The sequence below is a fragment of the Nicotiana attenuata genome, chromosome 4, assembly GCF_001879085.1.
Source record: "Nicotiana attenuata strain UT chromosome 4, NIATTr2, whole genome shotgun sequence".
NCBI lineage: Eukaryota > Viridiplantae > Streptophyta > Magnoliopsida > Solanales > Solanaceae > Nicotiana > Nicotiana attenuata.
In genome coordinates, this window is record NC_031992.1 from 4865679 (window position 1) to 4875330 (window position 9652).

At 40.7% G+C, this 9652-nt stretch overlaps 1 long non-coding RNA gene across 1 annotated transcript; it reads left to right on the forward strand.

The window, feature by feature from the left end:
• Positions 1319–9072, forward strand: LOC109225113. The gene is made up of 5 exons (XR_002067851.1): positions 1319–1355; positions 1462–1921; positions 2625–2715; positions 6198–6261; positions 8741–9072. It is a non-coding gene; the product is annotated as an uncharacterized LOC109225113 (long non-coding RNA).

Consider the following 9652-nt stretch of genomic DNA (forward strand, 5'->3'; position numbering starts at 1 on the left):
TAGTAGTAGAATGAGGGTGTGATTGTGATAGATAAAAGATGAGATTAGGCCGTCATTCTTAAGTTGAACAATAATGAGGAAGCATTAAAGGGCATAGATTTATACATATGGGATAAGCAGCAAACGTAACCTAGAGTTTGGTAAGCAGACCTCAGTAACGATAAATCGAGGTAAGAGTTATGGTATATTATGACCTACCTAGGTGCAGTAAAGTCATACGAATGGATAACCGAGTCTATAAAGTAAGATATAGCAATATTCGTACGTTCAACAAAGTATCAAGCAAAGAACTTCAGTAAACCTATAGATGTCCAAAGGGACATCTTGTCAAGTTCTGTATATATTCCCAAAGTGAGGCCTAGAGATCAGCTAAAAGCTGAAGGGAAGAGTCGCATAGGCGCACATATAAGGAAAAAGTCATACGAGCAGCATGATAGAAGGTAGCAATAGTTACGAGATTTGAAGGATTCCGACCACGAGCCGTGCTGTGAGAAAGAGGCCTAAAGGGGGGAATGTCTTGGCCTTTGGATTTATTCAAAGAACAGTTGCCTAAATGGCAAGAAGAGTATTAAAGTATTCGCAAGAGCTATGGGTTATGAGAATGATAAGTACATCAGTCAACATTCGAGGATGAATGTTCCAAAGGGGGAATGATGTTACACCCCATGTTTTCATACGTGGAAGTACGCCACAATTAAATTGATATAAGTTCGGAAATGAGATGTTACATCGCGCATTTTCGTACGTTGAAGTTTCGTCGTAAGTTAATACGTAAGTTAGGGAATGAGATTTATTTTGGGATTATAAGTATTACGCTATTTCAAACAAGTGATAAGTTAATTCGTGAAGGTGAGAGGGTAAGCGAATCGAAGAAAATGAATTTCGTCGAAGTTTGTCATTTTGGGATAAAATATGGCCCGAGCTAAAATACCCGGTATTTATGGACAAGTGTCATACAAGGTGCCACATGACCATGATAGTAAGATGTATAAAGTGTGATAAAAGTGAGTAGTATTTTAAGTACTTTGAGATAATTCTTAATTATGTGGATATTTGGTTAATTGTGAATTTTTGATGGAAGACTAACCATGTAATTAAGGGAATTGGTGGATAAAATTTGGATAAGTTTAAGTGTGGAAACGTGGCAGCATGTGCCATGCAACCAAATGACTCATTAGTCATTTATAATATGTGTCACATTAAGGAATTTTTTGGCAAAATTATCCTTAACAAGTGGGGCCCACAACCACTGTGATAAGAGTAGCTTTTCCTTTCCTAGGGGTTAATTTCTCCTTCCACTGTTGTTATTAAATGGCAAAACAAGGATTCTCGTCAACAACCTTCCATTTCAACAGGTTTGTGTAAATTTCTATTTTGATCTTGGTATATCGTACAGTATACCAATCTAAATCTGGTTAAAGCTTCAAGTATTTGGATCAGTTGGTAATTGTACTCAACGAGAATTGCATAAGCTCATGATTGCTTCCTTTAAAGTGTCAAGATAATTTGATATTAATTCCAAGTTGTCTGTCTCTTTTGATTGCAGAATTAATTGGAATAGTGCTTGGAAATACAGTGCATCCTAGCTAGCTTTATCCCAATTTGATTACCAAAGTCCAGTTCACATTCAATCATTCATGTGTGGTGTCTGATCAAATCCTGTAACATTCATGCGTTATTTTCAAAGAATTAGGTTGGATAACACCACATTATAAGAGATGTATGTGCTAAGTAACGGATGAATTCCCAAATGAATTTATACGAAATTTCATAATGCTACAACAGCGTGAGATGCAATTCTAAGGAAGCACGATGCAATCTTCCTCAAGAATATCATACGGATTTTTTCCTACTTCGGCCCGCCGTTACGTGTTGTCGCAATTGAGTAGTGTTAGAGGGATTGTCAAGAGAATCGGCTTAGGTATGTTACAGCAATCCCTTTTTTTCCTTTTGGCATGATCCATACGATACAAGCAAAATGAGAAAATGTACAACTTCCATAAATGACTCTATTCATAGAAGTATTAGAAGTGCCTATGTTCTTGAATTCCCATGTATCTTGTTATTCTATCATCTGTTTATGGGTCTCAGAAAAATACGTAAGTTGATAAAGTTTATTCATGATATTAATCAAAGGCATAATGGTCTTATGACATTTCGAAAGATTTTATTGACATACTTCTCATGCATTGCATCCATTTATAAATGTACATTGACCCATGACCAGATGGCGTTATATACGTATGTGTGTATATATATATATATGTGTGTGTGTGTGTGTGTATGGGATATGGAAAAAGGTTACAGCGTTATATACGCACCACCACCTGATCAGCTGGTATACGTTAATGATGCCACAGTGGCCGAGATGATATGACGGGATGCCCTCCGAGGCTTGATGTTGTTATGAACTCATATACCCACGCACGGTATGACATTTATACACATATGCATGACATTATAATATTAAATGATTCACACAGCTATTCAGATATACATGTTGAGTCTTTTACTCCATGTTTCTCTCATGTCTATTGTTTAATAATTTTTATTCCTTACATACTCGGTACATTATTTGTACTGACGTCCCTATTGCCTGGGGACGCTGCATTTCATGCTCGCAGGTTCCGATAGACAGGTGGAGAGTCCTCCAAGTAAGTTATCAGCTCAGCAAAAGGTGTTGGTGCGCTACATTTGCTCCGGAGTGCCTATTTGGTCAGTATGATTAGTACATGTATTGATTGGTATGATGGGGCCCTGTCCCGACCTTTATGATTGTATGTATTCCTAGAGGCCTGTAGACAGATGTCATGTATACATATACTTGTATGGCCTTTTCGTCCTATGTTTTGAGTATATAAAAGATCGTGCCGGCCTTATAGGCCCGTACGTCATACGTATAAGTTTGGCTTACATGTTGGGTCGTCCAATGTCGAGTATTTTTCCCATGTTTTATTCTATTTATCTAATGATAGCCTCTCTGGATCATGTACCTATGGTAGTATAATACGAAAGATACGTTACGTAGGTACTCAGTTAAGTAAGGTACCGGGTGCATGTCGCGGCCCATCGGTTTGGGTCGTGATACCCTCCCCCGGCCTCTACCTCGGCCTCTAGCAATGGGGGGAGCAGCTCCTCCCGGATCTGGAACTTCTGCTGTGCGCGTCCTCACCATTTGTGAGAGCATAGAAGAAGGAAATTTAGCATACCACCAACTGCACGATAGAAGATGAAAAAAGAGTAGTTTCCGGACACCCTATAGCCTCTCAAAGATAAGTACAGACGTCTCCGCAACGATCCGCAAGACTCCATTAGGTTTGCCCATGACTTGTGAGACCTACATGAACCTAGTGCTCTGATACCATGTTGTCACGACCCAAGTTCCATTATAGGTTGTGATGGCGCCAAACACCGTTGTTAGGCAAGCCAACCCTAATCAACTAGTGAGTTCTCATTTATTTTACCAAACAATCCCATCATTAACTTAATCTTAAATTTAAAACAGTCGATAATTAACAAATTCATAATAATAGAAATACAACCCAAAAGTAATAGTCTACAATTGTGTGTGCCAGGAACTAGTGTCACAAGTACTAGGGCAACTAGTAGAATGTACAAAAAAACAACTATCCTACTGCCTGAAATAGAATAGACAGTTATAACAAAAGGAGAGACTCCGGCATGCTGCTGAACGGCTCAAAAGGGGCAGCTCAGCGTGAGATCTCGATCAAGTATCAGGAACGCGCGCCGGACGGGTAGCTAGATGCACCTGCCTCAGGTCCTATACAGTTAAGTACGGAAGCGTAGTATGAGTATATAAAGAACATGTACCCAACAAGCATCCAGTCTAACCTCGAAGAAGTAGCGACGAGGGGTTGACTTGACACCTACTAGAGTCAATAATAATACAGTTTAAATTTAACACTAAGCATGAATAGCATGAATGTAATGACAGTCCAAAGACGAGGAGAAATAAGATATTCTTTCTTGACAACCTATCACTTCCAGTCATATCATGTAATAAGTTACATTTCAAGCATTTAAGCAGTGTAATTCACGGAAAGTTCCACATAAATAACATGCGCACATTGTGCCGAGGTCGTACGGCCCGGTCTGATATAATAATAAACTGTGCAGTGCCACATGGTCGAATGGTGCGGACCATAGATGCATCTATTTACTACCGAGGCGATCGGTCCGATACACAAATAGCAATTTATTATCAAGTAAGCACACATTGCCCATTATAGTCAAATAATTCATACAAGTGCTCAAGTAAGTGAGTATACCCGTCTATATTTATTTACCAATTTCTAGCACGACCTAAGTGATCGTACTAGCAAGCAAAGGACGCAAGCATTTGCAAGTATAGCATGATACGGGTCCTAAACGACCCGGACAATTAGCATAATAGTAGCTACGTACGGACCCTCGTCACCACGTACGTACGTAGCCCCCACAGATAGTCACATACACTTATTTAATTCACCTATGGGGTTTATTCCCTCTTACAAGGTTAGAAAGGAGACTTACCTCGTCCCAAAGCTTACTTCACATTTCAAGAATGCGCTCAAACCCTCAAATCAGAGCCGAACGATCCAAAACTATACAAATGGGGTAAGAAACTAGTCAATATATGCTCAAGAGTTCATATTCTAACTATTAAACTAATTTCCCAACCCTAAATGCAAGGTTTCCTAAAATTCACCCCCGGGACCACGTGTTCGGATTCTAAAATTTTTTGAAAAAAGTTGTTACCCATAACCTAAGGATCAAGAATATATGATTTCTACTACATTCCATAACAAATTTTGTGGCTAAATCTCATTTTTGTCAAAACCCTAGGTTTTACACTAAACCCATAATTTCCACTAATTTACATGTTATAATCTACCTATAAACTATGTACTAAACTCACATTAAGTATAAATAAGTTACCTCCCAAAGATAGGTTGAAATCTTCCTTTTTGAAGCTCCCAAATCGCCCAAGAATGGAGTAAAATATGTCAAAAATGACAAACTCCCGTTATTTAATGAAGGCCACTGCCTTCAGCAGTTTTCGCATCTGCGGTCCTGGGCCGCACCTGCGCCAACCGCATCTCGGGAAAATGGGCCGCTTCTGCTGTCCTGGGTTGGGCCTGCTAGGCTGCTCCTGCGGTTTCGCTTCTGCGGTTAGGGGGCCGCTTCTTCGATTTCTGGGCTGGCCACCCATGGCCGCATCTGCGATGGCTTAGCCACTTCTGCGGTCTCGCACCTGCGGCTGGCCAACCGCAGGTGCGTATATGACAGAAGCCTGGAGCTTCAGCTCCTTCTTGCAGTTTCAACTAAGCTCGAGCCTCGTCCGATTGACGCTCGGGGCCCCCGGGGCCCCGCCCGAACATACTGACAAGTTTGGAATGATAAAACGGACTTGCTCGAAACCTTGGAGCACCAGAAACGACATTAAAACTAGGAATCACACCCTAAAACCAATTTATTCAAACTTATGAACTTCAAGTTCTTCAATGTACTTCCAATGTGACGAAACACACTTATACTACTCGGATCGACACCAAATTTTGCGTGCAAGTCTTAAATGACATTATGGAACTATTCTCGGTCTCGAAATTCCGTTCGGACCCCGAAATCACAAAAACCCGCTCCAAACCAAATTTAAAGAACTTCAAAATCCTTAAGGAATCAACTTTCACTATTATGCGCCAAAATGATCCCGGGTCATCCAAAACCCGATCCGGACATTCGCCCAAGTCCAAAATCATCATACGAACCTGTTGGAACCTTCAAATCCTGATTCCGAGGTCATGTACTCAAAATGTTGACCGAAGTCAAACTTGGCCTTTTAAGCCAACCTTAAGGAGCCAAGTGTTGCGATTTCAACCCAAACTCTTCCAAATCCGAACCAACCATCCCCGCAAGTCATAAATTAGTAAAAGTAAGTACGAAAGTCTTATTTAGGGGAATGGGGTTCTAGAAAGAATAACAACCAGTCGTGTCGTTACATTATTTGTTTCTTTTTATTGAGTTTACAGTTTCATTTACATAGGCCATGTTTATTTAGAATTTCTATTATTTTATTGTTAGACCATAGTAAGTGTCGGAGTCGACCCCTTGTTACTACTTCTTCAAGGTTAGACTGGATACTTACTAGGTTGATTTTGTTTATGTACTCACGCTACACTTCTACACTAAATGTGCAGGATCTGAGGTACGTGCATCTGGATATCAGTCCGGCGCGCATCCTTGATTTCACGAGACTTTGCGGTGAGCTGTCTTCTGAGCCTGTTCTGCAGCAGCCGAAGTCTTTCTTTTGCTTTTATTTTCTATCAATCTCACTTCAGACAGTAGTGTAGTATTCTTTTATATATTCCACTAGTAGCTCATACACTTGTGATACCAGGTCTTGGTAATTATGCTAGTAGACACATGATGATTTTTGGGTTATTTTACTTATCTCATTTGCTCTTAAATTTAGTTATCTCTCATCTTATTAACTTCCTATTTGTAATGATCCAACCGGTCGTTTTGCTTTCTAGATCCCCGTTCCCCTAAATAAGTCTTCTCGTACTTGCTTTACTGATTTATGACTAGCGGGGATAGTTAGTTTGGGATTTGGAAGAGTACGGGTTGAAATTGGAACACCTGGGTCCTTATGGTTGGCTTAAAAGGCCAAGTTTGAATTCGGTCAGCATTTTGAGTAAACGATCTCAGAATCGGTATTTGAAAGTTTCAATAGGTTCGTATGTTGATTTTTGACTTGGGCGTATGCTCGGATCGGGTTTTGGATGACCCGGGAGCATTTTGGCGCCTAATAGTGAAAGTTGGTTCTTGAAGATTTTAGAAGTTCTTTAAATTGGTTTGGAGCGGGTTTTTGTGATATCGAGGTCCAAATGGAAATTCGAGACCGGGAATAGTTCTGTAATGTCATTTAAGACTTGCACGCAAAATTTGGCATCGTTCCGAGTAGTTTAAGTACGTTTTGCCGCATTGGACATAAATTGAAGAAATTGAAGTTCTTCAGTTTGATTCAATTGGTTTTGCAGTGCGATTCTTAGATTTAATGTTGGTTCTGGCGTTCCAAGAGCTCGAGCTAATCCATTTTATGATTTCAAACTTGTTGGTATGTTCGTACGGCCCCTGGGGATCCGAGTGTCAATCGGACAAGGCTCGGACCAAGTTGGAAACTTGGACCAAGAGCTCAAGTTCCCATATTTGTCATAATCGCACTTGCTCTTGCCAGCCGCAGGTGCGAGCCAAGCCTCGCAGAAGCAGGCTAGGAAGGGCAGCCCAGGTTTCGCAGATGTGGCCCATCCTCCGCAGAAGCAGGACCACAGAAGCGGGTACCCATCTGTAGGTGCCACGCCAGACGGCCCAAGCCATTTCCGCATAACCGGACTCTTGTCGGCAGAAGCGAGGGCGCAGATGCGGCCCTTTGACCGTAGGTGCGGAACAGCTGGAGGAAGTGAGGTTCATTTAATACGGGACATAAACAAATTTTTACAAATTTCACTCACTCCTTGGGCGATTTTTGGAGCTTCTTGAGAGGGGTTTTCACCTAGCTTTTGGAGGTAAGTAATTTCTACCAAATGTGAGTTAAATACATAGATTATGGGTAGATTAACATGTAAAAATTAGTGAAAATCAAGGGTTTAGAGGAAAACCTAGGTTTTTGATATAAATGAGATTTGACCACAAAATAGATTATGAAACTTAGTGAAAATCATGTATTATGTTCCTAAGGTTATGGGTAACAACTTTCTTCGAAAATTTCTGGAATCCGAGCACGTGGGCCCCGGGGTGAATTTTAGGAACCTTGCATTTTGGGTTGGGTAATCACTTTAATAGTAACGATATGAACTTTTGATCATAGATTGATTAGTTTATGTAATGTTTGACTAGTTTCAAGTCGTTTGGTATCAATTTGGAGGTTTGAGCGCATTCTTAAAGTGGGAAGTAGGATTTGAGACGAGGTAAGTCTTTTTTCTAACCTTGTAAGAGGAAATTTAACCCATAGGTGAATATGTGTGGTTAATTGTGGGGGCTACGTACGAACGAAGTGACGAGAGTCCGTATATAGCTACTATTCTTGTTTATGTCCTGGTAGTTTTAGGTTTACACCATGCTTTTGGATAGCGTTATTTGATTATATTTGTTGATTTTATCAAATGGAACTAAGTTGAGGATTTTAAGAGCTTCAAGTTGAATTGTCTTTACTTTGAAAGAGAAATCAAGAAAGGGTTATGTTTCTTTTGATAAATTTGTATTTGACCGCTTTGTAAGTATATTCCACGAGTGGGTAATTCTTTTTTCTACTCTCATGGGAGAGGGCCATTCGCCTCGGCAAGTTTAATAGATGCATCTATAGTTCGTGCCTTTCGACCCTTGGCAGTGCACAATTTATATTTATGTTAGATCGGGCCGAACATCCTCGGTGGAATTCGTGTGTTAATAGAACTGGAAATCCCTTTTATATTTGGTATAAATTCATTGTTTGTGTGGTTATATGCTTTAAATGAAGGAAAGACTTGGGTTCCTAAATGTGGTGAAGAATTGTTCAGTTATTTCTTGTTCTAAGCTTTATTATTATATACCATGCTTAATTAGGATTTCATATTATCATATTGTTGGCCCTAGTAAGTGTCGGAGTCGACCCCTCGTCACTACTTCTTCGAGGTTAGACTAGATACTTACTGGGTACATATTTTTATGTACTCACGCTACACTTATGTACTTAATTGTACAGGATTTGAGGGAGTTGCATCTGGTCACCAGTCCGGCACGCAACTCTGATACCCATTTGGAGACTTCACGGTGAGCTGCCTCCTGAGCCGTTCTGCAGCAGCTGGAGTCTTCTTTATGTTTTATTTTTCTGTCTATTTCTTTTCAGACAGTTGACTAATATTCTTTTGTATATTCTACTAGATTGGCCTCATACTTGTGACACTAGGTCTTGGCACACACGCTAGTAGACTTATGATTTTGGTATTGTTTACATGACTACGGCTTGTACTTGTTGCTTCCATTTAATTTTGTCATTGGTAATTTCTAAATCTTTTTAACAAATGTAAAATTGTATCCACTTAGTAATTTATTTAATACGGGAAATCTCCAGTTTGATCATTGTTGGCTTGCCTAACAACGGTATTGGGCGCCATCACGGCCTATAATGGAATTGGGCCGTGAAAACATGGTATCAGAGCACTAAGTTCACGTTGGTCTCACAAGTTACGGGCATGCCGAGTAGAGTCTTGTGGATCGGTGCGGAGACGTCCGTACTTATCATCGAGAGGCTATAGGGTGTTAGGAAACTACTCTTTATTCATCTCATATCGTGCAGTTGATGGTATGGTAAATTCCTTTCTCTCATTCTCTCACAGATGGTAAGGACACATACAGCAGACTTTCCAGACCCGGGAGGAGCTGCTCCCCCCGTTGCTAGAGGCTGAGGCAGAGGCCGGGGGAGGGCACCGGCTCGAGGTAGGGGACGAGGGTGTTGTAGAGCTGCCCCAGTAGCACCACCAGCAGATCCAATAGAGGATCCTATCATTGAGGAGCAGGGCGAGGTGCCTGCGGTAGAGCCAGCCCCGGTAGATTTCATGTCAGCACCGGGTTTTCAAGAGATCATGGGTCGTATGCTGCGGTTCATGGACACTAT